Genomic DNA, 27,908 nt, shown 5'->3' with positions numbered 1-27,908 from the left:
TGTGCTCACAAGCCCCCCCTCCAGCTTTTGTCGCCGGAAGATGACGTAAAAACACAGCGTCTAATTTAGAACGGGCCTTTGAGGACCCACCTCTCGTTATGATTGACAAGCCGATGCGCCAATCAGGTGCAACTATATCGTCACGCCAAAGACTTGGAGCAGGTAATTGCCGACCCGAGCGAAGCTGGCGTATAGTATTTGGGATGGTGGTTGGAGCGGTGGTCTACTGAGGGTTAGCATCTGAAGACTATCTTGATTTTTAGATGTTCTTTATGAGCGTTGGTAAGAGGAGACTTAAAGTTAAATGTTAGAATTTTAGAAGTTAAATTTTTGGAATTAAAAGAATTTTAACATGGCGCTGTGGAGTTGTCTGAGGAGAGACTGCTGGTCGGGGATGCAGCAGTACCCACACCAGCTTCTAAACTTCGGAAAACTCTTTCACATAGAATAGTCATATTTAGAACATTTTCATCTCTACAGTTGTTTAAAACTTAGGTAAGTTAATGTCACTAATTTTTCATGTGAGAGCGGAGAATATGAAAAAACAATAAAATGCCCTACGTTTCCTCGTGTACTATCAAGGGAATGGCATTAATTACTTTAAAATATGTTAGGTTTTAAAACATCCATCAGTTGCTACTCTCTGGATGATACTGTAGAGACACTTACCCTAAAGCTTTCAAAGAAGTGAGACACATCAATAGGTTCTAACAGTTTAACCCAAGTAAGTAATTACATGCAACACAATCTTTGAAACTAGAAGGAAGACAAATCAGAAGTGAAATTTGGCAACGTATTATTCATCAGATTTATTAAAAGGTATTTGAAGGACTTATATGGTATATAGTCACTCTAACATTAAAAAGTTTTGTTGTCCAACTGAAAAAAAAATTTTTAGAAGAATTTAAAATGTTAAGCTCTTTTCAGAAATAAAGCCCATCAGTTTGTAGATAAGGGAGGAGGTCTTTAAAATTCCTAACTCTAATAGTCTAATGCATTTACAGTAGAGGCAGCAAAGGTGGAAACTTGCATTATATGTATTCTTCAGTTTTAGAGAGGCTGAATGAAAGGAGCAGAATAGGCATCAAGGAACTGGAATAGGGGCAGTAGGGATAAAAGAACTCCTTTGACCTGTCCCTAGGGAGCCTCTTAATTAGGCTTTCATTTCCAAAGATCACCAGGCTTGACAGGATCTTGAGAAATCTTGTCTGATCCCTTGCTCACAGCAAGATACACAATTTATAATCCGCCTATGTCTAGAAACATCCAGAAAAAGATTTCACAATATGTAATCCAAAATCGAGCAACCTTCTCATTCAAGGCACTCATCTCCATATCTAACTAAAATTCATGATTCTTTGCAGTGCAAGCATATTTTCTTTCCCTCTGGTTCTCTTTTTAGAGAATAATTATAACAGGGTAACTAGATTTTTTTTTTTTTTTTTGTAACAAGTTAGCAACTGGTTTCAGATCATTTGTTTTCATCTAGGTGTGAAGGTTTTTTTGTACCAGTATTCAGGACACTGGTAGGAAACAGTTGGGGACATGCTTTGTATAAGAATACCATCTTGAATAAGGTACTGCTCGTTCCTGTCTATGCCATCACTGATTTTGAAATTTCAAGTTTTACTTGTTCCCTTGAACCTCTATTATAGAAGTGATGGCCATTTGACTTTTATATGTTATCTCTGTAATTCTGTGTTTTGATATCCAGACTTCCACTTTTATCTTAGTATTGCTTACTGAGATAATACTTGGAATTCAACTCTTTTATGCATTATTTCTACTTTCCAGGGATCTTTCTGATTCCTTCCTGACTTCCTGGCTTACTACCTTCATTTTGGAAAATTTCTCATTTTCTTCTATTTATTTTAAATAGAAGAGTTTGTAGGCTGAAAAAATGTGGATTTCTTTGGGCTAATTTTAAATAGAGATATGTAGATAGTAATGTACAACAAAAATATGAAAGCTATGACGTTTAGAAAGGGAATAAAGGAAATAATTTTCCCCTTATAGAAGACTAAGTTTAGTTTATAAAGTGGGTTCCTGAAAAAAATCTGCTGCCTGGCAGAAATGATTCAAAGTGTTGGTCTTAGCATTACCAACAGAATTAGAAATACTGTCCTGCAGCAAGTTTATGATAAGATCAATTGAAAGGATGGAAAATATAAATGAAATCTGGCCTATCTGTCTTAACAACAAAAATGTCCTTTATGAAGTGCCTTTAAGGTACAACCCCATGAAATAATCCAGCGCACAGTAAAATGCTTGCAGTATTAATAGTGCTCAAGAGATGTTTGTTCCATGTATATAGTACACATTTTAACCAATGCAGCAAAGGAAAAATCTTCTCTGGCTCCACATAACCTGATTGATAAGTTTAAGTTCCTTAGAATGGCATCTTAGGCTCTTCTCATGATTTGGCCTTTGCCTAAATTTCCAGCCTCATTTTCTGCCACAAACCGCCTGGTGGGTAATGCTCCTGAAACTGTTCTTAGTTCTTCAAAATTTTACTATTTTTTGCCTCCATGTTTTTGTTTTTGTTTTTAATTTATGCCCTTGCCTCTGGTCAGCTTAAAGAACTCCTATTCTTCCTTCAAACTCCAGCTCAGAAATATCTGGGAAGTCTTCTTAATTCTTCTCATAAAGAGTTTATCCTTTCTGCTAAACAACTCCTACAACTTGTGTATACTTTTCATTATCGTACTTATCATATTGATAGTAAAATTTCCCTGACTCTGAGTCTGTCTCCCCACTGAACTATGAGCATTTATACGTATCATGTTTGTATATTTAAGGTTTGCTATAGTACCTGGCATACAGGAGTTACTCAGTATATTCTTATTGAACTGAATTTATTTGCCTGTCTAGGGTGAACAAAAGTGTAAAATGAGACAAAAACAAGTTTCTACTCTTGAGGGGAAATTGTACCACATGAGAAGAATGATAGACAAATTCATTTCAAATAACAAAGCATGTCTGTTTATCCTCTTCTGGAATAACACCAAATTCAAAGTGCTCAAATTTTTCTTAATACATATAGCTAGCCTCCGTAACCATTCTCATGAATGATAGCCATACCAATTAATTGTACCTTGTATATGCCAGACACTCTGATCATCATGAGATATATAAAGAGGAATCAGACAAGGACTCTCTCAAAGAGCTCCAATTTTAGTAGGCTAGGCATATATGTAAACAAACAACTATGATATAATGTGAGAATGATCATTTTAGAAGTATGTATAGGCAATACAACCAGTTAATTCCTGTGGGGAGGTGTTTGGATTCAGTGTCAGGAAAAGCTCTAAACACTTGATGTATAACAGATTGAGGATCAAATGATGAGTACATTTCTTAATTTAGATAAAGCATGAGCATCAACTTGAACGTACTTAATGTGTTTAGGGAGGATTCACTGAATAGAGAAGTATGGCTAAGCCAGCATTTCCCAAAGTTTGTTCTGCTGAACACTAGTCCTGTGAGATGCTTCTTTTAACAAAAGTTTCCATGGCCAAATAAGTGGGAGTAATACTGACTAATTGTGTTACCATGTCATGAAATGGATCACAACATTCCACTTTCTATTAGCAAGGAGCTTACACTATAATCAAGTCCAACAACACAACTCAACAAATCCCAGAATCCTGTCTTCGAGGATTTGTTTACTGGGACTCTCCATACCAATTTCTGAGTCAGTCAGGGTTTAGTTAGAAAACAGAAACCATACGTGCTATTTGAACAGATAAAATGTTAATAAAAATTGTTATTAGGGTAAATTGTTAAGAGATAATAAGAAAACAATACTAGATCACAAAGATAGCAAATTCAGGAAGCAGCTAACCCCTCTAGGGCTGGGGGAACAAAGGGAAGAATTTGGAATTATTAAAATTTAGGAGCTTAGAGGCACATCCCTGTGGAGTCCCTCAGAGAAGGGAGTGGTGCTCACCTGGGATTGATGTCTTAAGAGGTGAGGGGACGTGATGAGGCTGATTTGGCAAGTGTTTAAAACTGCAAAGAAAGCATCCAAGCACTGCAGAACAACACCATGCAGACTAACATACATGCAACTGAGATCCCTGAAGGAGAATAGAGAGAGATCGGAGCAGAAGAAATATTTCAAAAAATGATGGCTGAGAAATTGCCCAAAATAATGAAAGCATCAAATGACAGATCCAAGAAACCCAGAGAACTCCAGTAGTAGTTGTATACTGCTGTGTAACAAATTCTCCCAAATTTAGTGGCTTAAAACAACAAAAATTTCTTGTCTGCTAGTTTCCGTGGGTTAGAAATTTAGAAGTGGCTTTGCTTGGTGGTTCTGTCACCCACTGTAGAGAAAGCCAGCAAGGCAGAAGCCATGGTGCCTTTTAACACCTAGTCTTTCAAGTCCCACACGGTCACTTCCATCCGATTCTGTTTGTCAGTACCAAATTATGGTGGTTGGCCCATACTCAAGAGGAGGGAAATTAGGCTCCACACCTCCATTTCAAATAACAAGGGGAAATGAATATTTTTTAATGTAAACAAAACGAAGATACTTGATTATCAATAGACTGCACTATTAGAAATGTGAAAGGAAGTCTTTCAGGCAAAAGGACCATGGTACTAGCAAGAAATTTGTATCTAGAGGCGCCTGGGTGGCTCAGGGGGTTAAGCCTCTGCCTTCAGCTCAGGTCATGATCTTAGGGTCCTGGGATCAAGCCCTGCATTGGGCTCTCGGCTCAGCAGGGAGCCTGCTTCCCCCCTCTCTCTGCCTGCCTCTCTGCCTATTTGTGATCTCTCTCTGTCAAATAAGTAAATAAAATTTAAAAAAAAAGAAATTTGTATCTATACAATGAAATAAAGATCTTAAGAAGTAATTAAACTAAAATGACATATAAAAGACATTTCTTTCCTAGGGTGACGGGGTGGCTATGTCAGTTACATAGCCCTTGTAAACTCCTTGCTAATAGAAAGTGGAATGTTGTGATCCATTTCATGACATGGTAACATACAGTTACAAGAGTCCCACTCTTGATTTCAGCTTAGGTCTTGATCTCAGGGTCATGAGTTTGGGCCCCAAGTTGGGCTCCACACTGGGTGCCGAGCCTACTTAAAAAAAAAAAAAAAAAGGTAATTTTTTCCCTTATTTTTACTTGTTCTAAGGATAGTTAACAGTCTAAAACAATAATAGTTGCAAATTTATTGTGGATTTATAGCATATATAAAAAGAATGTGTGACAACAATAACAAAAATTGGGAAGGAGGAATTTTATGTGTACACTCGTAAGGTTTCTAGCTTGTACATGGAACAATCTAATATTTGAAATAGACTGTGCTAAAGATGTAAATTATAAGCCCTAAGATAACCACTAAAATATTTTCATAGAAATATAGTTAATAAGCTAATGAAATATGAAGGAATCATAAAAATAATTCAAAAAAGAGAAGAAGAAAGAAAAAAGACATGGGGCAAATAGAAAATAACTAACAAGGTAGTAGACTTTAATCCAACCATATTAATAATTACATTATATTTTTAATATCAGAAAATGTAGGTATCACAAGAGCAGTATGTAATGTTAAAAAGGTCAGTTCACCAAGAAGACTTGTTTGTGTACCAACAACAGTTCTTCCAAAATACTTAATACTTCCAGAAAAACTGATAGAATCGAAAGGAGAAAGATACAAATCCACAATTATATTTAGAGACTTCAACACCCTTCTCTCAATAATTAGTAAAAAATATAGAAAAACAGTATATAGGCTGCTAATTTTAGTAGAAGATACACCAACTTAAAGAAAATGGCTTATTCAAGTGAAGAAAGGTATATTTTGCATTTCTTCTTTTATTTTATTATAGTTATTAATAATCTTATTTATTTTTATAAATGCTTACCTTATATTAAAAATGTTTTTCCTTGAAAATCATGTAAATCAAGCTTTACAAATTCAGTCCCACTTTTCCCCTTTGACCTGTAATTTAACTTCAGAAACAGTCTTCATTTCTAATTCATTTTCACAAGTCAGTAGTTCTTAATATTTAAGATTTAAGTTTCCCGATAAATGTACAAAATCTATATGAAGAAAATTGCAAAATGCTTCTGAGAAACACAAAGTAAACCAGTAGACTTGAAAAAATTAAAAGATCTACATTCTTGGCTAAGGACTAAGTATCATGAGGCTGACAGTTCTTCCCATATGAATGTATAAAGTTAATACAATTCCAATAAAATATCAAAAATATTTTTTTCTGGATCTGGAAAGTTCATTTTAAAGTTAATATGGAAAAATAAAAAGAGAAGAATTGTCAGAAAAATCTACATATGTTATACTACCACAAAAATTATTCTTGAACCTTGCACTGTCATTTATCCTTTAAAGAACACAAAAAATATATATTTTATATTAACCCCCATATCCATCCTTTCTGCTGCTCTTCATTCCTTTGTGTGGATCCAGATTTTCATCTGGTATCATTTTCCACTTGCTTGAAAAGCTTCTTTTAACTTTTCCTGAGTGAAGATCTGTTGGTAATGACTTCTCTTCAGTTTTTGTTTTTCTGAAAAATTATTTTGCTTTCAATTTTCCATATATTTGCTGGACAAAGAAATGAGTTTTTTTTTTTCTTTCAGTACTTTAGAGATGTGTCTCCATTATTTTTTTGGTTTGCATCATTTATTGAGAAGTCTGATGTATATGTTCCTTTTTTCCTTTGGCTGCTTTTAACATTTTTCTTTTTGCAGCTGGTTTTCAGCAATTTTGTTAATACTGTGCCTTGGCATAGTTTTCTTTATTTTTATTTCTACTGGAGTTCATTAAGCTTCCTGGATCTGTGGGTTTATAGTTTTTATCAATTTTAGAAATTTTAAACTTTTATTCCTCAAATATTTTTTTCTATCACCTCCTGTCTCTATTTTCCTTTTGGGACTCCAGTTATATATCTGTTAGGCCACCTGGTATTATCCCAGAAGTCTATTCATTTCTTTTCCAGTCTTTTTCTGTAGGTGCTGCCTTTTGGATAATTTCTGTTGCTGTCTTCAAGTTCACTGGTATTATCTTCTGAAGTGTTTCATTTGTTTTAAATCCCATTCAGTGTACTTTCATTTTTTATATTGTATTTCTCTACAGGTTCCATTTGAATTGTTGTTATATCTTTGATATCTCTTCTCATCATGGTCATGTTTGCTCGTATGTTCTTGAACATACAGAGTATATTTATATTAATTATTTTAAATATCTTTGTTATTTACATCATCTCTTATTTCTGTATCTGTTTCTACTGATTTATTTTCTTATGGTTGTGGGTCATATTTTCCTGATTTTTTTGATTGCCAGACATTATAGATTTTACATTGTTGCTTTATGGATTTTGAAGCATTTGTTTAAATAAGATTTCATTTTGATACACAGTTAAGTTACATGTAATCGGTTAGATCTTTTGAGGCTTGATTTTAAGCTTTGTCTTGGCCTATACAGTAGCCTTAGCGCAGGGCTAAATTAGCCCCACAATGAAGGTGATACCCATTCTGAGTGTTCTAGTTAATGTTCTTATATTGCGAGAGCTTTTCACTCTTGTTGGTGCAAACAAAATATACTTATCCCTTTCCCTCTGTGAACGGTGGGAACTGTTTTGCCTATTAATTTCCAGTCTTGATTACTTTCCTCTCACATATACCTGAATCAATACTCAACCAAAGACACAAGGAGACCCCTCTGCAGATCTCCAGAACTCTCTTTGCAGAACTCCCTTTTCATTAGTACTCTGTTCCACCGACTCTCACTGCCTTGACTCCTCAAACTCTGTTTGCTGTCTCCTCAACCCAGTGAGACAACCAGACTTTATTTGCATTCTACCTTCCAGACCGGCAGCCTGGAAACTGTCTATATACAGTAAATTGGTGCAATTATTGGACTCAGCTTATTCGTTTCCTTTCTCTCCAGGATCACGGGCCTATACTTCCTATTATCCAATATCTAAAACCAGTTGCTTTTTTTTTTTTTCTGTTTTAGCTATTTTTTCCCCTAGATTTTTAAGTGGAAGGATAAATCTGGACCCAATTACTCCATTTTGGTCAGATGTAGAGGTCTGACACTGCTTTTATTAGGCCTTTTGATTCCCTCATGGGTCATGCAGTGGTTGTGACACTTGGCATAGGTAATACCCTTCAGATGAGAAAGCCAGATTTGTGCTAAGCGATTAGTACCAACAAGGCTACGTTTTCATGTAGGGAGTGGATGTTGGGCAAAGCACAGATGATTCCCAGATGTCCCTGACAATAGCACGACCTCTCATTTTCTACTGTTCTTAAAAGTTCATTCTCTGACTGATTTAATACCCCTTAATGAGTGGTTCTGTTTGTTTCAAGAACTACAATTACAAGTCTACTTCTCCAAACATCTTAAAGGGAAGATCTGTGGGTGTTAAACTTTCTGTATTCTCATGTGTCTGAAAAATCTTTATTTTGTCATCATACTTGAGTGATAATTTGACTTGCCAAAGGTTTCTAGGTTCAAATTTTTTTTTTGTTATTTTTGCTCAGTATCTTGAAAGTATTTTTCTGGGTTTTGTTTTTTTCCTATGACTAATTTTATTGATGAGAAATATAATGACAACATTTCCTCACTTTTTCCAGTATTAAGTATTTTCCCTTTGGAAGCTTGACAATATATTTTACTTTCCACGAGTTTCACCATGAACTTAGATATAAGTTTTTTAAACTTACTTTTGACCAGCATTTGATAATTATTTTATTTTATTTTTTATAAAGATTTTATTTATTTGTCAGAGAGAGAGAGCACAAGCAAGGGGAGGGGCAGGCAGAGGGAGAAGCAGGTTCCCCGCAAGGAGCTCAATGCAGAACTTGATCCTAGAACCCTAAGATCACGACCTCAGCCAAAGGCATACACTTAACCAACTGAGCCACCCAGATGTCCCTTGATAAATATTTTAAATTTTAAATCTGTACACATGGGTCTCTTAAGAATTCTGCCAAATTGTTAGTCATTTTATTTTAAGCCATTGCCCACCTACCGTTCTCTCTACTTTTCCCTCCTGAAAATATGTAATCTAGTGTCATTTCTCATATATATATTACATTTTTCTTTTATCTTGGTGTTGGGAGCTTTCCTCAGTTCCATCTTACTACTCATTAATTTACTTTTTATCTGTATTTTCTCTGCCATTTAGCTCATTTTCTGAGTTTTTGAAATATACAGTTTTTATTTCTGAGCTGTTTGGTTATTTTTCTTAACTATTAGGTTATTTTGTGTGTTTCATCACCTATTTTTATTTGTTGATTTCCTCTTTTATCTCTTTGAAAATATTAAGTGTATTCACTTAATATTTCTAACCCAGACTTCTATATTCTGTTAAGCATTTGCAGGTCAATTTCTTGCTTGGATTGTGTGGGGATAATCCCACTGACTTCATACAGTTGGATGAAATTAGATAATATAAAAAAATTCACAGTACAGTAGTAGCACAAACAATAAGCCTACTTTTTTAAAAATCACTTTTCTCATCATTTAACTATGTTCTGTTCTTTGATTCTCATTGATATTCTCATTTTTACCCCTTCGATTTTCAGCCATCTATTACTTTAAAAAGAAAGAAATTAAAAGTGCACATGTCATTCATTCCTTCTCCCAATTGTTTTCTTTTTCCATTTTTGATCTTCCCTAATTAGAGATTCTGTAATATCCCTCAAGATCAGAAAGTCTCTCTTGGTATATCTCCTGGTTGACTAAAAGCAATTTTTCTTATATTCTACGTTTATTTAAGGGAAGCCTATACCTACTTCCTGTGTTGACAAATTGGCTCACTAAACCTAGTTGTTGAAGTGAATACTCATTTCTTTTCTCAATTGAGTAATTATCTTTATTAAATTAATGCATGTAAAATGCTAGCACACATGCACATATTGAGTTCTCAGTAAAGTTAGTGATCATTATTTTAACTTCTTTATCTTTCAGAAAAGAGAATAATTTAAAATTGATGATATTTTTAAAATATGCTATTATACTAAGATAGCAACTAACTGTTTTCTTTATTCACTAGGAAATGTAATGAGAAGAGAAAACAAAAACTGATTTGAGGGTTTCTGTCTTATTTAAGGGAGATGCAAGTAAAACTTTTTATAGGTTTTTAAGGATTATAAAAATAAGATTGTCCTCAAAGGCAATAACATTGACTACATAAAATCAAATTCCTTCTGATCCTTTCCCTGCTTCTAGTATTTGGTAAATGTAACCTTGTCATCTATTCTAAGAAATTATTCTAAAACACAAAGTTTTGAGCATAAGGATATCCAAAATACCTTTCTTTCTTTTTTTTTTTTTTAAATACCTATTTATATGTGTTTAAAAACTAGAAGTATCTGGGCGCCTGGGTGGCTCAGTGGGTTAAGCCTCTGCCTTCGGCTCAGGTCATGATCTCAGGGTCCTGGAATCAAGCCCTGCATCGGGCTCTCTGCTCAGCAGGGACCCTGCTTCCTTCTCTCTCTCTCTCTCTGCCTGCCTCTCTTCCTATTTGTGATCTCTCTCTCTCTGTCAAATAAATAAATAAAATCTTTAAAAAAAATAAAAATAAAAGCTAGAAGTATCTTGTGAATTTATTCAGATGATACTTAAAGACTCAAACAAAATGGGAACATGCTGGTAATGTCAGAAGAAAAATGTAGGATAATAAATTGTAAAGATTGTTAACTCAAATATTGGAATAATGCACAGAAAAAAGACTGAAAGGAAATTCACCAGAATATTAACTATGATTGGTTTAGAGTGATCTTTTTCTGTATACTCTCCTGACAATTTTTCCTATAATTTTCTACAATGAATGAATTGCTTTAAAAATCAAGGAAATAGGAAAAAAAAAATCAATGGTCTGGTATTAGCTGCATGACTTAACTTACAAGTTGTTCAAATCAATTGAGATAGAGTATGTGAAAGCATGTTGTAAACTATAAACTGAAGTAGTAAGCTAAATTATTGTTATTATCAATAACTGAAGAGTAATATAATTCATCTTTTGAACTCTTCATATGGAGAGCTCTCTTTTCGACCAATTTCGTCTAATTTATTTTTGTCAATACAAATGGGGTTCCAAAACACTTGGAAAATCTCCCTAAGGATAATAAACTGTTTTATCTTTTTTGATATTGGTTTGAACTATTACTGTGATAATAATAAACAAAACCCTTTAAGCTTATTTTGCCTCCTGCTTTTTACCCAGGCAGCAGCAATATCTCCCTTAAAAAAAAAAAAAAAAAAAAAAAGAAAGATAAAACTATTGACATTTAAAACCTACAACTTTCTCTAAAAGGTGAGTTAGTTAAGTCATGGGCAACGAAAATACCAAATTTACAAGAACAAATGTATGCTTATTAAGCAACAATTAACTGCTAGTGATTTTATATGTAGATTATCTATAATTTGAATGCAATTTTCTAAAATTTTTTTAACATGAGTAGTTTCAGAAGTCCTTTGGTGTTTAATAACATGTGCTATTATTAAGACAATTGTTAAAATGCAGATGTTTTGTTCAGGCCCGACCCTTTCAAGATACTGCCTAGGAGAATGTTATTACTTGCGATTGAACTATTTTGGTGCCTCCCAGCTTCTTTCCTCCTTAATACCAGTTTTGTGACTGATGCTTTGGTAGACAATGGAGATTCCACTGTGAACAGGCCAGATACAGATCCACCCTTGGGTTGTTTGGAGTCTAGTCACACAAGTATTTGAGTGTCTAGTGTGCACCTAGCCCTATCCTGAGAATTTTAGGGTTCCCAAAGGAAAAGATACTCTGTATATGCTGAAGAGCTTTTGAGTTCTTACCCTGTAGAATGGTATTTTCCTGACTGCTACAAACTAGCTTATTTTGACTTTACCTGAGTTCTGAAAGAGAAGAATTGAGAATAACAAGTCAGTCAGCTTCTTTTCATCTAAGACTAGGAACCCATCTAAACTGAGGAAAATCCAGGTGTCAGAAGATTCATTTAAAATGAAAGATACTAATTCTGCCATAGAGTTTTAGAATTGTGATGTAGTCAATCATATCATTTTTGAATAAACTAATGCTGTTGTGCCATATTTTCTTATGGTCATTTCAGATATGCAGATATATAGGATATATAAATTCTGACTAGCTAATGAGCATCACAAATGAATGTGGTAATAGCTAAATCAGTAGAGGCTATTCTTTAATTTGTATAAATTAAATGTTATCCAAAAGGATCTCCCATTTATTTTTAAAAAATAATTTAGAAGGTTTATAATATGGGATTTTTCACATACAAAATCTCACAATGGAAAAGTAAATGTTATTTATTTAATGTCAATTTTATAACATCTTGCATTTAATATTTGTATAGTTTTATGAAAATTAGGACAGGAGTTTATCATAAGAGGACACTTCTGTGGACTTCTGTGGACTGCTTGATATAAATAAAACAATTCTAAAACAGGTTTACTAATCATACAACTATTTCAGAAGTCATGTTAGAATGTGATTTTTAGAATAGGAAAGTTTAGAATATAATTCTAATTCATTTTTTATGGTTTAAGTATATGAGAGAAGTGTCATGTAACACCACATTACTTGGAGGAGAGAGGCCTTGCTTTTAGGGAAGTGAGAAACTCCATTTTGCAATTATTAAACCTCTATCTTTCCATCATGCCAACCCTGACCTTTAGTCACCAGCCTACCCCTATATGTTTCACTCATCCTTATCCTGTTCTGTAGAGAATTTTGTTCAAATAGTATTCTTGGAGAAAGTCATATCTGTTCCTCTGGCCCAATGGAAAATCAATCTAGCCTACTCCAACTGGGTTCTCATTGCTTCTTCACAATCTTGATATTGATCTCCCATTTATTCCCCAGCACACTTCCCTCAGCAGGTGCTTCAGATCTTTCTGCTCACACATCTAATTCACTGCTTACACTTCCCATTCTCACCAGATAATTCTCACCAGATAATATCCATCCTACTTTACTGAGAAATTTATAGATACCTAGTGCTCTTTCATTTTGCCTTTTCTCTACTTTAAAGCAGCAAACTTTGAGTATCAACCATGTGGCAGGCTCTTGTGCTTATTTCTGGCACATAGTAGGTGCTCAGTAAATGTTACAATGAATGTATCTGTTGATGAAAAGATAGGTTTAGAGGCTGAAAACAGGCTCCTTAAGTAGAGGAGAAGGAAAGAAAGGAAGCGTGCATTAGCTTTTATGACCTTGGATGTTCTTTCTTAGTAAAGTAGGATGGTTTCCTCTCTCAAAAGGAAGGGGTGTTTTTTATTTTCAGGGCTAGACTCTTCATACCATTCCTTTTTTTCTTCCTCTGAAAGTGATTCAGCTCCCTCAAAGGAGGACAATTTCGCTACATTAAAACACCCCCCCCCCACTGAAACCCATCACCATCATCAACAACTAAAATTCTGACCCTGCTGACTATAACTATCCTGTTTTCATACTTCCATTTTGCTCAAATGCTCTGCAGTTACTACAGTATACTCATTTCCTTGTCATCTGTATTGTCCTCTTCATTCACTTTTATCTGTTTTATTCTCATCTACACCAACTAAAATCTCACCCCCCCTTTTTTAATCTCACCTATTTTTTAAGACTCACCTCTCACACTAAGCTTCCCTGGCCCCTGTAACTAGAAGCTTTCTCAAGGGGCCAGCATTGTCTGTGCTGCTCCTATGACATGTATCCTAACCTGCCTTCTATTTCTATCCAATGCCATGGGTTTCATTTCCCTAACATAGTCAGGGTTCAGTAGATATTGGTTGAATGAGCAAAGGTAAGTTGAACACCTTAACTGGGCATGGCAAAAGAAAAAATGGTTAATCTTTTTACAAAATAAATTTTTTTCTTTGCTCACTCTAATAATTCATTTTAAGTACTGTTTCCATCCGTGTCTTGCCACTCCAGTGAATGAAATTGTCAGGAATTTGGCTAGTTTCAGTTTTTAGTTAGCAGGCTGTTACTAGAAATGGTGATGGTGGTATAGCCTTGGTTCCCTGCTTTTATTGCGGGAAGAAACTAATACTGCCTTATATCATACGTATTACTAAAGTCTAGATTTCTCCAATGAAACTTAAAGGGAATTGTGAGACACCTCCGAAAGACTGGTTTCTGAACTGATTCCAAGGAGGATTTTTAAGACTACAAATGGGAATTTCTGGTTTGCTTTCAAATGGTTCTGATATTCTTCATTTTGTCATGTTTTTCAGCTGGTACTGGTTATCACTGCACTTTATCAAATAGCATCCCTATTTCAATTGAGAATGAAGAGGTTCTTAGATAAAGAACTTGTAAAAATCAGGTACAATAATAAAGTCATGGATGATTCTTGGAATTTGCTAAAATGAAATGCTGCATCTAAGTGCGATGTAAGTGCAACATCTTAGCCATACAAGATCATTATCATAAAGTAATCATCATGATTAAAAAAAACTCTAATTGAATCATTATTCTTTCCAAAAGATCTGAATTCTAAGAATACTTCTCAGAAGCTCTCAAACTTAATATGGAGCAGGAAATATTGCAATGAGTCCTCAAGAGTGAGAAATAAAAAAACAGTTGTGCTGTTCTTTCATTGTGCTTTTTAAATTTCATTATTCATAACTATATAGTACTTATGTGTGGTGAAGAATGTAGTCATAGGGGAATGCATCTGTCAGCATATTAGTATATAAAAAAGAATAAAAGTAAAAACAAAACAAGCACACTCAGTAGGTTCTCATATTTCATATTTGAAGCTTTAGCTGTATATTCCTTTTTAAAACAAATCTAAGAAAACAATAAAATTTTTAAAGGCTTATTTATTTATTAGAGAGAGACACACACACAAACAGAGAGGACAAGCAGGGGTAAGGGCACAGCGCTGGTGGGGGACGGAAAGCAGACTCCCTGCTGAGCTGGGAGCCCAATGTGGGGCTTGATCCCAGGCCCTGGAGATCACAATCTGAGCCTAAGGCAGACACTTAACCATCTGAGCCACCCAGGCCCAATAAAAAATAAAATTTTTAAAGTGTGTATTTGTGACATAGCTAGGTTAAAGAAACTTTTATGTAGTTGAATAAAGCTTGATCTGTGATTTCTTCTTTTAACTGCTGGATGATACCAATAGCAAAATAATGCCCAAAATATGCATATCATTTTGTAGCTATAGCTACAAGGACACAAATGATATTTTAAAATTCAATCAGAAATATTACATATATAAATTTTAAAGAAATCTAACACTAAATTTTGTGATGGGTAAGATTTTTTAGTGGAGTCTATGGTCAGTATAAAATTTCAAAATTTAAAAATAATGTTCAGAGATTGAAAGTACAATGGATGTCAAAGAAGAGAAAGAAAAGAGATTATAAACAACTCAATAAGATGTTCAAGGGATCTTTTGAGCTTGATTCTTCACCTACCACATTAAAAAATGAAATGCCTAATCCTATATATTTACAGATTCTATATTAAAGTCTTTTAATTTAGTCATTCTGTTTTTCAGTCTTCTTGTATCTTGGCATTCTGAATCCCATACTGACCTAAGAAAGCTGTTACATCAGGCAGCATAGGCTACACTGCAGTGATGTAGGCCAACGCTGCAGGCTAGGCCTAGTGGCTTCAAACAAGTTGGTTTCTTCCTCCTGTTACATGTGCATCGTTAGTTGGCTGGGGACTCTGCTGTACATTATCCTCATTTAGAGACCCTGGCTGAGGAAGGGGGTCTACTCTTTCACAATTACTGCAGGAAGGAAAAAGTAAAATGGAAAACAGCACAAAATATTAAAGCTTCTCCCTAAAAGTGATACGTGTTACTTCTGATCACATTTATTGACTAATGCCATGGATATGGCCATGCTAACTTCAAATGGGGTCAAGAATGATAATCCCCTCATGTGCTCAGAAAGAGAAAAGCCAGAAATATTTTGTGTACTACTGAGTTCCACATCTACTTAAAAAAGATTAGAAATGGCAATTATTTTAGCTCATTCTCTGTTCAAGTCAGATTTGAGTGTTCCTTCCTTTTCTAGTTGCAGAACTAGAAGAATATCAATGGATGATAACTTTCTTCAAGGATTAAATATAAGAGAATGTTATATGGAACATTAGAGTGAACTGTTTTATTCTTCTCTCATTTGTTGAAGACTCATGGTCTTCTTTTGCCCCCAGGGGGGCTATAATTTGGCGGGAAACATAAGTCTAGGCTCCATGAAACAACTGGAGGATGAGACAGACTATCATATCATTCCAGTGAATGGTGATAAGCCACATAATAAAATCAAAATGGTAGATGAAATTAAGTGAAAGATCAGTGTTGAGTGAGTTAAAATTTCCTTGAAGAAAGTATACCTACCATTAGATGGACATGAAATACTAGGTTTAGGTTGATAGAAAGAAGAGAAACGTAGGAACTAGGAAGTCAGAGACAGGAATGAGCAAGGATGAAGCAGAGATGAGATTTGCTCAGCCGGAGTAAAGCGTAAAATTAAAAGTTGAAGTGGCACATTAGCGTTAGTTTTTTGTGAACTTGAACACCAAGCTAAAACATTTATATTTGACCTGATGGGAAATAGCAATAAACTGTGGATTCAACCAAAGCCAGAATAAAAGAGTGTTTTAAGTTATAGGAGTTTTTAGGGCACACCTGGAGAAGAAACTACTAAGAGGTTATGTTTCGTTACAAAAATTTTTTTTTAATTTTATTTTTATTTTTATTTTTTATAAACATATATATTTTTTTTCCCCAGGGGTACAGGTCTGTGAATCTCCAGGTTTACACACTTCACAGCACTCACCATAGCACATACCCTACCCAATGTCCATAACCCCACCCCCCCTCTCCCAACCCCCCTCCCCCCAGCAACCCTCAGTTTGTTTTGTGAGATTAAGAGTCACTTATGGTTTGTCTCCCTCCCAATCCCAACTTGTTTCATTTACTCTTCTCCTACCCCATTAACCCCTCATGTTGCATCTCCTCTCCCTCTTATCAGGGAGATCATATGATAGTTGTCTTTCTCTGACTGACTTATTTCGCTAAGCCTGATACCCTCTAGTTCCATCCACGTCGTCGCAAATGGCAAGATTTCATTTCTTTTGATGGCTGCATAGTATTCCATTGTATATATATACCACATCTTTATCCATTCATCTGTTGATGGACATCTAGGTTCTTTCCATAGTTTGGCTATTGTAGACATTGCTGCTATAAACATTCGGGTGCACGTGCCCCTTCGGATCACTACGTTTGTATCTTTAGGGTAAATACCCAGCAGTGCAATTGCTGGGTCATAGGGCAGTTCTATTTTCAACATTTTGAGGAACCTCCATGCTGTTTTCCAGAGTGGTTGCACCAGCTTGCATTCCCACCAACAGTGTAGGAGGGTACCCCTTTCTCCGCATCCTCGCCAGCATCTGTCATTTCCGGACTTGTTAATTTTAGCCATTCTGACTGGTGTGAGGTGGTATCTCATTGTGGTTTTGATTTGTATTTCCCTGATGCCGAGTGATATGGAGCACTTTTTCATGTGTCTGTTGGCCATCTGGATGTCTTCTTTGCAGAAATGTCTGTTCATGTCTTCTGCCCATTTCTTGATTGGATTATTTGTTCTTTGGGTGTTGAGTTTGCTAAGTTCTTTATAGATTCTGGACACTAGCCCTTTATCTGATATGTCGTTTTCAAATATCTTCTCCCATTCTGTCAGTTGTCTTTTGGTTTTGTTAACTGTTTCCTTTGCTGTGCAAAAGCTTTTGATCTTGATAAAATCCCAATAGTTCATTTTTGCCCTTGCTTCCCTTGCCTTTGGTGATGTTCCTAGGAAGATGTTGCTGCGGCTGAGGTCAAAGAGGTTGCTGCCTGTGTTCTCCTCAAGGATGTTGATGGATTCCTTTCTCACATTGAGGTCCTTCATCCATTTTGAGTCTATTTTCGTGTGTGGTGTAAGGAAATGATCCAATTTCATTTTTCTGCATGTGGCTGTCCAATTTTCCCAACACCATTTATTGAAGAGGCTGTCTTTTTTCCATTGGACATTCTTTCCTGCTTTCGTTACAAAAATTTTTTGAGAAAGCTGAAGACTGGGTTCCTTTTTGACCTTAAGGAGTTTCAATTTGGTTGGTGAGATAGACCATGCCTTTGAGATAAAAGTAGTCTTCGGTTAAAATTTCAGGTATAAATTTGGTCACTGATGGAAATGCTTTCTCTAGAAATAGTTAAGAAAAATAAACTCAAATTCAATTATTCAAAAAAGTTTTGGTTATCCTACCTAGAGGTAAGAGGTTGATTTAATTTATGTTACGGTGGTTAAGAAACCCACACTTATTACCATATTTTGTTTTCAAATCATGAAAAAATAAAAATTCATTTTGTCCTATTAAAACATGAACCATGGTTTCATAGGGAAAGCATGGTCTTTGGAAGGAGACATATCCAAAGTCTGCAATTTGATAGAGAAGTAGAGAAGATTAAACTACTCTACCTTCTAGAGCCTCAATTTCCCCAACTACAAAATGGCAATGATAGGGATACCTAGGTGGCTTAGTTGGTAGACCATGCTATTCTTGATTTTAGGTTGTGAGTTCAAGCCCCTTGTATAGGTAGAGTTTAATTTAAAAGAAATTTTTTTTAAAGATTTTATTTATTTATTTGTCAGAGAGAGAGAGAGCATAAGCAGGGGGAGAGGCAGGCAGAGAGAGAAGCAGGCTCCCTGCTGAGCCAGGAGCCCGATGTGGGACTCGATCCCAGGACCCTGAGATCATGACCTGAGCCAAAGACAGACGCTTAACTGACTGAACCACCCAGGAATCCCTAAAAAATTTTTTTAATAAATAAAATAGCAATAATAATTGTAATCTATCTCAGAGTTGTCATTAAATAATGAAACATATATAAAGTGCCTAGTATGTAATAGGTATGATAGTAATGTCAATGATTGTATATAAGCAAACACTAAATATTATTGAATTGAAATTTAAGGAAAATTTTCTATCTTCATATATTTGTAAAAATTATAAAATCAATAAATTGTAACTTAATGATTTATTAACTAAACTCTACCTCATAATATTATTTTATTCTAGAAATAAGTAAAAAGAAGAAATAAGGAAAAAAAAACATTTTAGATGAGAGAATGCAAGGTTATATTTCTAAAGTGTTCATGATCCTTGATTGGTTTGTTCCAGTTAGCAGATGTTCTCTCTTTCTACACCAAAGGCAGCAACTTTCATTGGTGACTACTCACAAAACTTTGTGGTAAGCAGTGCACTCCTATTTTTCAGATGAGGAAGCTATATAAAATAAGTAGCACTCAAGAAGTTAGTTGAAAAAGTAGTAGTTTAATTCATGGCATTTGGTTTATATCACTATGTTGGACTTTGTGGCTCCCCAGTAGCTTTATAGTACCTTGCCTTTCAGAGGAAAATATGGTTATGAGTGTGTCAGATCTTCAAACTGTATCGCAAGGACCACATTTAGTCAATCTGAGGTCCCTGAGGATTTAATCACTACCCAAAATTGTACTCCTGGTTCTTTCCCATATCTGTACCATACATTGAGTATAGGAGATCTGAGAGTATGATAATAAATAAAATGAAAATGAAGAAATAAAATAGAAATTCATGTTTAACAGCCTTAAGGTGGTGATCATGAAATTTTAATCTGAAATTGTCTTATTAAATTTTAATTTGAAAATGCCCTATATGTAGACTGATGAAGCCTTTGGCTTAATGGAGTATTAAGGTCTGATACTCTGTCTAACTGGGTAGATCAGAGCAGTGGGATACCAATGTTCTTAGTCTTAAGCAGTTATGAAGAAATGAACAATGGTAATCAATTTCCTGAATGTTTATTTTGGTGGCTCCTCAAGAGATAGTCAGAGTTTGTGCTTTACTGGACAATCATCTACCCCATTACCACTTTGGCATCACTGGTCACAGATCTTAAAATGGAGTGTGTATGTGTGTGTGAGTGTGGTGTGTGTGTGTGTGTGTGTGTGTGTAGAAAAAAAAATCACTTAAGGTGACAAAGTAAATTCTCTGTTACTCAATTAGACCAGGTAAGTATTTCAGCCTGCGTGTGAAGGGATGTTTGGACAAATGCATTTGACAAACCACTGAGGAAGACAGACCTTTGCTATTAGACACGAGTGCTCTATGCCATACAAACAAACAAACAAACACATCCACTCCTCCTAAAAAATAAATAAATAAATAAATAAATAAAGAGAAAAGAAAAGGGAAAAAACAGCACAGCTTAAATGATAGGTTTTGTAAATGTTCTGCTATTTTACAGTTTTTCAATTGAAGCCACAGTTTCCTTTTTCTTCTTTCTACTTTTATACACACAGCCTGGAAGATGGACATTTGGCAAGCCATAATAGACTGCTCCTTTCCCAGGTATCTCCTGCTTGTTTCCTTTATCTGTGAATAGGAAATGGCTTAAAGGCACCTGTGTGATGAAGGTCCCAGGGGCAGCTGCCTGACTAGTGAATGCCTGATTATGTGTTAACATGCTTTGTCAGATATTGGCAGAATCTGTTCTCTTCTTTTGCCTTTTCAGCAAGGGTACCATTGACAGCCTGGCTACCCATTTATAGAAATGTTGTCCATCAAACTGTGAGGAAGGACAATAGTGTTTTTCTGTGGCCAGTGACTGTGGGAAACTTTTCTTTGGCTATTCACGCAATTTTTGTAGCTTGCTCTGAAGAGGAGAGACTGATGAGTGCAAAAAGTACAATTAAGCAAAGCCAGACTTCAATTGAAGGCTCTAGTGTAGTCTGCTGTTCTCATTTTTTTTTTTTTTAATTTAGAGGGGGGAAAAACCCTATGGGTTTTCACGTTGCTGTGTGGCATTCAGCAGGGGGCTATTACAATCCTAAATTTTTTTTCTAGACCACCTAATTCTAAGTTAAAATTAAATGTAATGAGAGCCACTTGGAGTTCTGAATATTTTAAAGCATAATTCCCACAGAAGGGATTCGACCTAAACTGCAGTGAGCATCAGTTGGCTAATTATAGCTGCATTTTATATTACAGCAGGTGTCAGATGCAGTCATCTCAATAAAGTCCACATAATACTCTGGGAAATAACAAAGACTTTTCTTTGAATGTGGGTACTAATTTCTGCTAGGTGTCATATGAGCTTTGATACTTCTTATTGGCATTAACAAGAGCACTGCAGCACTCAGAAATGCTTTTTGCTTGGGATGAATTGATACTGTAAAGCACTTACCAGTCAGACTTGGCAGATGTCAGTAGTTAATACTAATGTTGCAGAGGTCGGAATATAATGCAAAGAGTCTTATGTAAATACTCTTAGATGATGGGCTGGTTTTGAGAAGGCGCCTGAGCACTGCACCAACTCACTTAATGAAAGTTAAATAGATAGCAGTGGGGTATCTGCTTTTACTTTGGCTCCTGCTTTATTGCAAGTCCTTCAGAAGTGAAGGGCAGATGGTAAGGCAGTAAACTAGGTGAACAAAATACACTGGACTTGGGTAAGGACTTGTTATGTTCGTGGTACTTTCCTTGAACTTGGGTGGGTGATTCAAATTACTAAAGCGATAGGGCAAAAGCATGCCAGAAGATAAGGGCTCCTGTGCATTTCCCGTGGATGAAAAATAAATTTTAGAAAATATGTCTGCTGCTGAAATACAATTAGACAATGGGCTAGGCAAGAGGGATGTCACTTTGAAATCATGATAATTGTTCGGCACTGCTCCTTTCTTTTAGGAGTTTTACAGTTTGTCCAACCTATTGTAGTCACATTGGATCACAGCAAATGAGATCAAAATGGAAGACCTATTAAAATCTTGTTATAAAATACCAGATAAGCTAATAGAAATATGAACTCTTTACACACATTCCATTCTGGGATCAACACTGTTTATTTTAAACCTAATTCAGAGCTAAACCTATATATATATTTTTAAACCTAACTCAGAGCTAAAAAGTGAAAGCAGTTGTCCTTAATTATATCTCCCAAATCAACTTTGGGGTCTTATTTTGGCAGGTTACAGTTTATGTACATCTCACAGCAAATTCTGTAGGGTGCTTTCAGCAATTAGAGAGGACTTCAGGAATTTAATATTCATTTAACATTGATTCAATGAATGAATGAACACTGGCAGGAGTACAGCACTGTTAAGCCCAGCAGTAAAATCTGAGATAAGAAGGAGGACACATTGGGGCACCTGTGTGGCTCAGGGCATAATCTCAGGATCCTGGGATCAAGTCCTATATCAGGCTCCCTGCTCAGCAGGGAGTCTGCTTCTCCCTCCTGCTCATACTCTTTCTCTCTCAATTAAATAAATAAAATCTTTTAAAAAAAAGAAAGAAAGTGCACACATTGTCCCCAGAGTGCTAATCATCAGTTCACAAAAGCAATATTCCTCATAGCTATTTTGAAGATCGTATATGTTCATGGGTTTTGATAAAGTTCAGGACCAAATTGTGAAATAGTATGAAGCGTTGCAGAGAAATCACTACAAAGAAGAACAAGTAATCTGCTAATGGCAATTGTTTCCTTACAATCCTCAATAATGTTCAAGTGTTTTTAATACTTAATACTTTAATACTTAACTTTAATACTTAAGCCTCTGTATTCACTTAAGTGAATAATAATTTTATTGATTTTTTCTTACATAAATTATTTCTTTATTATAAAAATTTAGAAAACATAAGATACAGACAAGAATTTACATACATATAAAATATGTACGTACATTTTAAATAATACAATTTTAAATAATGGGATTTAAATATTTTATAACTATCTTTTTAAACAAAGCATGTGATATACTAAGAGTGTTTATATTATTGCATATTCTTCATAACACAATTTTTTCTGATCATATTCTAGTACATGGATATGCCATACTTTCTTTTTAAATTTGTGATTATTGTACATTTAGATCGTTTCCCATCTTAGTTTTAAAGTCTGTTTTGTCAAATATAAGTATTGTTACCCCAGCTTTCTTTTCACTTCCGTTTGCATGAAAAATGCTTCTCCATCTGGTCACTTCAATCTGCATGTGTATTTAGGTCTGAAATAAATCTCTTGTAGACATGTACAGATGGGTCTTGTTTTTTATCCAGTTCATCACCCTATGTCTTTTGATTGGAGCATTTAGTCTATTTACATTCAAAGTAATTATTATTGATAAGTATGCATTTATTGCCATGTTGTTACTTGTTTTATAGTTGTTTTTGTATTTCTTCTCCATTCCTTTCTTCTCTTGATCTCTCATGATTAGTTGGCTTTCTTTAGTGATATACTTGGATTACTTTCTCTTTATTTTTTCGCATCTCTACTACTGATTTTTGATTTGTGGTTACGCTTCAGTTTGTATATAACATCTTCTGTACAGCAGTCAGTATTAAGTTGATGATTGCTTAAGCTTGAACTCATTCTTTACTCCTCCCCATGTTTTAGGTATATGGTGTCATACTTTATATCCTTTTATTTTTTGAGTCCCCTGACTGATTTTTACACATACACTTATTTTTACTGCTTTTGTGCTTCCTACTTTCCTTACCCTTACTTATGGTCTTTCCTTTCCACTTAAAGAGTTCCCTTCAGCATTTCTTGTAGGGCTGATTTAGTGGTCATGAATTCCTCTAACTTTTGTTTGTCTGGGAAACTCTTCATTTCTCCCTCTATTCTGAATGATAGACTTGCTGGATAGAATGTTCTTGCCTGCAGATTTTTTTCCTTTCAGCACTTTGAATATATCATGCCACTCTCTTCTGACCTGCAAAATTTCTGTTGAAAAATCAGCTGATCACCTTTTTGGGTTGCCCCTTCTCTGTAAATGCTTTCTTTTCTTTTGCTAATTTAAAGTTCTTTCTTTATCACTAATTCTTGCCATCTAAATTACATTGGTATGGACGTTCTTGGGTCAATTTTGGTGGGAGGGGTATCTCTATACCTCCTGGATCTAGATTTCTATTTCCTTCCCCAGATTAGGGAAATTTTCAGCTATTAATTCTTCAAATAAATTTTGTGCCCCCTTTTCTTTCTCTCCTCCATCTGGGATCCCTAATGTACCATGAATGTTATTATACTTGATGGTATTGCTGAGTTCTCTAAGTCTGTCCTCATTTTCCATAATTATTTTTTTCTCTCAGCTGCTCAACTTGATGACTTTCCATTACTGTCTTCCAGGTCACTGATTTGTTCTTCTGCTGCTTCTGGTCTACCATTTATTTAATCCAGTGTATTTTTAATTTCATTTTTATGTTCTTCATCTCTTTTTCTTTTTTACCTCATGTAAAAAGGTACTGATGTACTCCACTCTTTTCTCAAGCCCAGTGAGATCTTTATGATCATTACTTTAAATTCTCTGTCAAGTGTGTTACTTATCTCCATTTTGCTTAGGTCTCTTGCTATGATTTTGTCTTGTTCTTTCATTTGGGACATATGCCCCTGTCTCTTTAGGTCTGTTTCTGTGTGTTAGGAAAGACAGCTACATCTCCTGTATTTGAAAGTAATGGCTTTGTGAAGAAGAGGTCCTATAGTGCCCTGCCATGCAGTGTTCCCTGTTCATAAGAACATGGCACTTCAGGGATATCTCCTACGTGTGATGTGCATGCCCTGCTGTTGTAGCTGAGCTGCTTTTTCCTTCAGTCCAGTTGTCTACAATGGCTCTTTTTGCCTGTTGTGGGCAGTGTTTGGTTATTGTGGTGTTAGTGAGCCAGTCTAGGGATGCCTTGGGCTTGAGTTCACTGTGGCTTAGAAATCTTTTGGTACATCAGTTCTTATCATGCTTCACATAATAATTATACCGAGCCTTCCTCACCCTCCCCCAGGCTAATCTGGTAAGATTCACAAAAACCAGAGAGAGATTTAAGGCACTAATTTCTATGTTTTGCATTGATAATAAAACAATGTACATTTTGCTTTAATAGAAAATTAGGGATAGTAAGTGATCTTGGAAGTATCTTTAGGCTTTACCTTTTTCCAGGTAGAGTACCATCACTGTAATCATTGAACTTAAAAGAAGTAGGAGAGGTTAGCTGATCACATTAATACTGTATGTAATCCTCATAGAGAGCTAAGATATTCATGTTTTGGGATATTTTCAGTTAAGTATATAGGTCCTACCTTAGTAATGTATTCCATAATTTAATATTCCGTAATTTAATACAATCCCTTAAATTATTTGATATATTAGATACAAACTGAGATAGTTCCCTGATATTTGGCATTCCTAAAGTCTGTCTGGGCTGTCTACATGGTTTTGGGGGAACCACTTTTTCACCTCTAGACGTTAGTGGGTTTTAACAGCTGGGTGTGGTCATGGAAAGAGTAACTATAGGCATACCATGAGGTATAAAATCAGACACTGGAAGAATAAAGAATTCACCAAAGTAATCCTAACAGTCTGAATAAACAAACAAATAACAATAACAAACCCTGGAATCAGGAGACCAGTGCCTGTTTTATATAATACTTCTCTCTAGGGATGGACACAATACCTAAAGAGGGCCTGAGAAAGCCTTCCATGGCATCTTTTATAATGAGAGATGTTGGGTAAGATTTCTCTCCTCTCTGAGAGGATCTGAGGATATGTGTTTAGGACTGCTGGCAGCCATGTCACCTTCCTACACAGAAACTGCCTGCAGTGGGAGAGAATAAAGCCAACATGGAAGAAAGAAACAGAACAAGAGACAGAGTGAGGAGAGAAACCAAGAGAGAGCATACCTCCAGAAATAGCTGGGCAGACAGACTGACCCATCTGATTCTAGGCATCCCAAAGGCCAGTGTCAGGACCTCTCCCTGTATTATGGCTACATGAGCCATCTGCATCTCCTTTTCTTCTTTTACATGAACTGCTTAGAATTGGAGTTCTCTTACTTTCATATAGAGTCCTGGCTAACATTCTAAATTTCTTATTTGTGTATCCAGTAAAATCTCTAGAATTACAGTTAAAAGTTAGAAGTGGGTTCCTCTTCTCAGAGTTCTTATTACTAGGGAACCAAAGAGAAATACTGAGAGTTCACACTAGAGAGTTCATACATGATAGTCCATGAAACCTTCTAATTTTTGTTTTAGTGACTATGTAGGAAGGATTTTAACTTCAGTTCTCAGATTAATTAAACCTGTCATTCATTCTAGAATCATTGATTGATTTTTTTTTTATATGCAAGGGATAGTAGTACTACAGAGGAGTAAATAAAATAGCTCCCTTACCTTGAAGAGGCTGCCAACTTGGTAATGATCATAATAGCAAACACTTACATATCTGGGCATTGTCTAAGTGCTTGATATTTAATCCTTACCACAACCCTATAAAACAGGGAGTTAGTACTGCCTCCATTTTATGGATGGAGAGACTGAACCACAGAGGCTATAAGTAGCTTGTTCACTATCCCACAGCTACTAAGTGATGGAGCTGAGGTTTGCACCTGAGCCGTGTGGTCCCAGAGCCTAAGCTCTTAACCTCTACTCTACTGCCCCTTCTGGTAATAAAGACTAACACTTCATAACAAGAAGTCTTTACATAAAAAAATAAGATGAAATCAAAGAAGGAGACAAACCATAAGAGACTCTTAACTATGGGAAACAAACTGAGGGTTGCTGGAGCAGAGGTGGGTAGAGGGAAGAGGTAACTGGGTGATGGGCCTTAAGGAGGGCATATGATGTAGTGAGCACTGGGTGTTATATGCCCATGAATCACTGAATCACTGAACTCTACCTCTGAAACTAATAATACACTATATGTTAATTATGAATTTAAATAAAATTTTTAACAAAGGTGAAGTAGAGACATCCATTTGTATTATTTATATAGTATGTTTCAGAAATAGTAGATCTTTACCGTACCTGTGTAGAATGAATCTATAAATTATTAAAGTATTTACATATATAAAAACATCTGTATTATCCCTTACACATAGAAAAACAACATGGAGATAAATAGGTTTAGTTACATGTTTAGCAATTAAAGCTTCTCCTTATGAACACAAACTTCTTTAGTGTTTTCTAACATTTAACCAGCTTTTGTGCTGATTCCAAAAATGATACATTTATTTGAATATATAGAAAATATAGAAAATTTTAAATAATCCATAATTGCACTATTTATATATACCCATTGATAATATTTATTATTTAATTTATGGTATAATCATACAATTTTTATTTCTGTTAAGTCAGACAGTAGTATCATTAAGTCCTATTTTTCCATTTCACTGGGTATGGAAATGTTGATTTTAATACATCTTTTTAAGTTTCCATTCCAGTTTAGCTTTATGGGGATGCTTTTCATGGGGTTTTTGATTATTTATACTGAGATTGGTCAATAAAACACCCAACTGCATTAACATGATTCCTAGAAACTAAGAGTGTGTAACTAACTATACATTTCACAGCTGTTATACCTCATTTAATTTAGTGAATGTTGCTGGATACTCATAAACAGGGCAGATAAGCCACTCCTTGTTTGAGAAGCACCAATCAAATTTCTTTTTTTGGAGAAATAATTCTCTCTATGTCCTGCTGGAAATATTACCTAAAAAAACTCAAAGATATTTGATTTTTAAGATTTCATCATTAAAATGTGATTATTATGGAATCTTAATCCTAACTAGTATCAGCCTATGTCTTTTTAACATGTTAGCTGGAATTAGCTGAGTTAGTACTCTGGAGAGGAAACCAGTATCTGGGAGTGAGGAGAATGAGACTGAATGGAAGTTTAATCTAATAGTCATGTGGCATGGGTTCAAATCCTACCTTTACCATGGCCTCATTGTGTTCATTATCTGTACCTCAGTTTCTGTGTCTGGAGAGTAGGAAGCATTATTATTAGCTATCAGTTACTCTCACAATTTACAATCATCAATCTACATTAGATGAGTTAATACATGTAAGATGTTAAGAAATTCTTTTAACTTTCTTTTCTTTAGTGTCTACTATGTGCAGAAC

The 27,908-nt window shown here is 35.3% G+C and overlaps 1 long non-coding RNA gene across 1 annotated transcript; it reads left to right on the top strand.

The window, feature by feature from the left end:
- The first annotated feature begins 21 nt into the window (after positions 1 to 21).
- Positions 22 to 20,831, top strand: LOC116875619. The gene is made up of 4 exons (XR_004384234.1): positions 22 to 162; positions 14,215 to 14,373; positions 19,166 to 19,235; positions 20,329 to 20,831. It is a non-coding gene; the product is annotated as an uncharacterized LOC116875619 (long non-coding RNA).
- The last annotated feature ends 7,077 nt before the right edge of the window (positions 20,832 to 27,908 follow it).

Source organism: Lontra canadensis, unplaced genomic scaffold (genome assembly GCF_010015895.1).
Source record: "Lontra canadensis isolate GAN:19392208 unplaced genomic scaffold, GSC_riverotter_1.0 scaffold42, whole genome shotgun sequence".
Classification (NCBI taxonomy): Eukaryota; Metazoa; Chordata; class Mammalia; order Carnivora; family Mustelidae; genus Lontra; species Lontra canadensis.
Note: the sequence above shows the minus strand (reverse complement) of the source record. Positions and strands in the feature narration are given on the sequence as shown.